General features: G+C 49.5%; 1 pseudogene; it reads right to left on the bottom strand.

Annotated features, from left to right (window-relative positions):
- Positions 1-1,091: 1,091 nt before the first annotated feature.
- Positions 1,092-2,482, bottom strand: LOC103582999 (annotated as a pseudogene).
- Between the last annotated feature and the right edge of the window lie 2,165 nt (positions 2,483-4,647).

Below are 4,647 nucleotides of genomic sequence, written 5' to 3'. Positions count from 1 at the left end.
ATTTTCAATAAGAGAAAATGCGAGATCGAGGAGGTTGAATAACATCCTTAATATCACATGGCTCAGAAGAGGCAAGGCTGGGATTCAGACCCAGGTTTGTCTGATTCAAAGCCCATGATTTCATTACTACCCTCTCTTGTCGTTCTAGACTCTGAGATCTGAAAAGAGGTGGTAGAACTTTGGTGAGATACCCTCCTGCATAGATATCTGAGTGATGGAAATATGGGTTTGGCGTGAGAGGGACTCATTGTTAGACAGGGGCAGCGAATAGCCTGGGTGAGCTCTGGGCACCTCGTTTAGATCCACAGTATCCTTATGAGTACTTCCCCGTGATGCCCACTGCTCCAGAAGAGCTGTGATTTTGATCTAGAGGACTTAGCACTGCCCTCTAAATGCCAAACAGAGAAGAGACAGAAGACAGGGGATATAGGGAAGGCCCAGGCTGGGAACGGGTGATGAAACTTTAGTTAAGGTACATCCCAAACTATCATCACCATCATTTAATGCAATGCTTTTTTTTTTGTTAATTTTACAGATAAAAAAACTAAAGACAGAGTCTGGCTCCAGAAACCTTATTTTAAAAAGACAAGTTTACCCTTGGGGTCTTTCTAGAAAACCTTTTAACCCCTTTATGGCTCTCTGGACATTTCCACTCCCCTAAGAGCACACGGCCCTTACTTTTATAGGGCCTTTCTCTCAGACAGTTCTCAAACCTGAGACACCTGATAAGGTCTTAACATATTACACCCATTAGATTTTCTGTATTTAAAATAAATCTAAATATCCCATCAAAAAATAATATATTCTCATTATGAAAATTTTATTATTATTATTTTTTCACAATAAACTTTATTGTGACAGGTGGGGCTGATTCTCTCCATGCTGGGAGACACCATGTGGCAAGTGAAAAGTTCGGACCCTAGCCCCTTTTGGAGCCAGAGAGGTAGGGATGGGGGCAGCGGATGGGCCCCATGGCTGGGATAGACATGACAGAAAGCAGGGAAGGTAACCAGAGGCCTGCTGTTTTGGGGATGTACACTCCCCCAACCATGTCCTGACACCTCTGGAGTTTAGGCAAGGACCTTCTGATCCTATTTATTCTACATCTTCTCCAGAATAGGCACAATCATGTCAAACTTTGGGCGCTTAGCAGGGTCTGCATTCACGCAGCTCTTCATGAGCTTACACACATGGGGGGACATACCTGGTAGGATGGTAGGCCGAAGGTCTTCAACGCCACCTTCATTCTAATTTCCATGTTGGGAGGTCGGCAAAGGGTACTTCCCATGTCAACAGTTCCCACAGAAGCACTGCAAACCTCCACATGCCTGTTGAGCGTCTGTTTGTGTCTTCAGGCTTCTGCAGAGCTTCAGGGGTCACCCAGGCAGGTGCATGCATGGGCCCAGGGCACTGGAAAGAGAACTTGACATTGGCCATGCTGATTTGGGCAGTCATGTCCTCCTCAAGCACTACTGAGTGCTTGATGTGGAGGGAGGGTCTCTAGTGTGTGTAGGAAGGCCATACCCCTTGCCATGTCCCAAGCAAACTTCACAGCCTGGCTCTGGTCCACAATGAAACTGGTGTCTTTGTGTAGTATATTGTAGAGGGATCCACACGGCACCCAGTGTGTGATGGGGAGGGCGGTGAGGAGCAGGTGGAGACTGGCAGGCACCTCGTACTGGGCGCACATTTGAATGTGAGAAAATCCTAAGCTGGGGACACTGCTCATTGAAGCCCCTTGTATTTCAGTCTCGAACCTTCAGCACCTTCACAACAATGTCATTGCCCTACCAGAGTGATTCTCGCTGAGCTTCACTGGAAAGTTGAGCTGTTCGAAGTCAATGCCAGAGTGTTTGTCCAGGGCCCCACTTCTGGACCAAGTGTGGGTGGTTCCCTTCCAGAATGTATCCTTGCATGGAATACGGTTGAGATTCTGGCCCATCTTCTCTGCCCGCTGTCGGGGAAGCTCTCTCAGGGGTGCCTTGGCTTTGTCCACAGGCGTCTCTCCATACTTCTTACAGATGCTAACAAGGACCCCATTAGCCACCAGGTCCTCTGCCACCTGGTCTTGGCCCCCAAAACAGGCATAGTGCAGGGCACCTCCCCATGCTCATTCACTGTGCTGATGTCAGCCTTGTACTGCAACAGCTTCTGTACAATGTCACGGTGTCCATGACTGGCTGCCAGGTGCAGGGGTGTGATCCCCATGGCTCACCACATTAATCTGTGTCCCCTGCATGATCAGCATCTCAACCACGGCAGAGCGACCCTCTCAGTAGGCCCAGCGCAAGGGGCAGAAGCCATGATCATCGCCCTGGTTGAGGTTGTTCTCCGTGCTGTCCAGCCACAGGCGCACCACAACCGCGTTGCCCTCCTGGCACTCAGTGAAAATGTCATCCATAGCGGTGTCCTGGCACTGAGTCCCCTGGATTGGGGAAGCCTGGGGATTGTGGGGGGATCAAGGGAAGGGGAACGAGCCCCAAGCTTTGTGTCTGGGCTCCGGCCGGAGGCTCCTTTCAATATGAAAATTTTAGAACAAACACAAAATTAATAAAGAAAAAGATCATTTTATATTTTTCTATCCAGACACAACCATTCTTAGTATTTTAGTGAGAGTTTCCTAGCAGTCTTTTGTTTTTAATGCATCTTTGTTTCACGTTGTATTATAAAGCTATTTGAATGGGCCTTCGGCTCTGTGAATGCAGGTATATACAGTGAGTGTGCGTATGTGCGTGTGCAGGGGTGGGAGAGGCAGGGCGTGAGAGATTTGGGGGATGGGAGTGTGCCCAAGCCAGCACCTTTGACACCCCATGGCACAGGTCGCTGCTGCAGCTCCCCAAGACCAGATGCCGAGTGCTTTCTGTGGCAAGGCAGAGCCCAGCAGTGCCACACGCTGAGCATAACTCATGTCCTTTGGGTGTCACTCAAATGGGGACCACGTGATGGAATGCTGGCTGCATAACCAGCTGTCTACTTCTGTTGTCTGCCCTTATGAAAAACTGCTCAGAAAAGAGGATGCAAGAAACAGGAGAAAAAATCACTGGAGAGGAGTGGGACTCCTTTGGGAACTCATCAATGTCATCTTGTCACTGGCCGAAGCTGCAGCGATTGAGAGATCAGGAGCTGAGTGGCTGCGCCCCGCTTTCTCAGTCCAGGAAGAGGAAAAGCGGCTTGGTCGGGCCACCAAAGGAGCGCACAGCCCGATCACACAGGTGCCTCCGTGGTCCCCGCTGTCGCCCCGCGTCTTTGCGCTGACGGTTCTGAAGCCTTGCCACAGCATGCAGCTGTCTCTGTCAACCCCAGCGTTTGCCGTCTCTCACACCATCACACAAAAGAGTTCTGTTAACTAGAAGGCTTTGCAGCACGGCAGAGGTCGGGGTGGCTAGAGCCCCTGTCGGACAAAGCTGCCGGCGGATGTCTGGGACCCCAGACATTTTTAAGATCAAAATCATGGGGAAAAAATATCAAATCACATTTTGAAGCAACTGTTCCAGCTCTCTTTGGAGTGCTGGGTGTCCTCCCTACCCACAGCCCCGGGCACTGCCTGACCCAGCCTTTTATGCACTTACACTCTAGAACATTTCCAAAAATACACATCCACTTTAACAAAAAAGTCATCCGGGTCAGTGTTCCCTTGGCAGAAAGAGGCTGTAGATGTGCTCCAAATCCTGCTGCTTGGAGGAGAGGGACGTGGGAGAGGAACAGAGCTGCAGATCACAAGGGTGGGCAGCAGCCTCCGGCTTTTTCGTCCTCTGGCATAGTCTTTGCGGCCACAGACTGCAAGGGGGAGCCCAGGCACTCTGGGCAACAGGCGGGTAACAACTCTGGTGTTTCCACTCGCTGCTGTGTGACCTTAGGCAAATCACTTAACCTTCCTGAGCCTCAGTTTCCACATCCACAAATTGATATGCCTCTCTACTGGATTTATGAGAATTAAGTTATCAACATAGGCTTAAAGTCTAATAGAGTGAGGACATGGTCGATCTGTAGATAAAATAGCTGCTATTACCATGTCTATGTTATTACTATGTCTCTCCATATCTGGATCCCCCTCCTTGTTGGGGATTCTATGTGACTCACCCAGCTTTGCAGGGGGGAATCTATGGACTTACACACATGGGGAACAAAAACAGCCAGTGAGGTGCAAATACGAGCCCTAGGAGTCTTCCTGCCACATAAGCCAGGCACGATCTGCTCCTGGGCAGGGAAAAAAGTGACCCAAGGTTTAGGGCCCCTAGAATGACTTGATGCCTCCAAAGATTCCTCTTCACTCTGACTGATGGATGCCTTAACTCTCACCGTTACAGATTCCTTTCTTTGATATATGAAACACTATGTCTGTTAAAGAAAAAATTCCCCAGAGGGCTGACGCATTCTCAGGCATTTGCCTCTGCATGTGACTGGAAAGGATGCTAACAGAAAAAACAAACCGTGGTGTCTGAAGGTCAGGAAGTCATAGAGTCAGAGGCAGGTCTGGGAGGAACTTTCTTTGAGACTATCCTATGTTTTTCTTTAGACAAGGAGGAGTCTGAAGCCCAGAAGCTGTTAAAGGGGCCGCAAAGGTGCTACCAAGTAGGGGAAGAGACACGTGACACAGGAGCTGGGGGCCTGAAGACCAGCCTCACTCAATTTTAGAAATGTGTCTCT

Source organism: Galeopterus variegatus, unplaced genomic scaffold (genome assembly GCF_000696425.1).
Source record: "Galeopterus variegatus unplaced genomic scaffold, G_variegatus-3.0.2 Scaffold18911, whole genome shotgun sequence".
In the NCBI taxonomy this organism is placed as follows: domain Eukaryota; kingdom Metazoa; phylum Chordata; class Mammalia; order Dermoptera; family Cynocephalidae; genus Galeopterus; species Galeopterus variegatus.
This window is presented reverse-complemented; position numbering and strand designations above follow the sequence as displayed.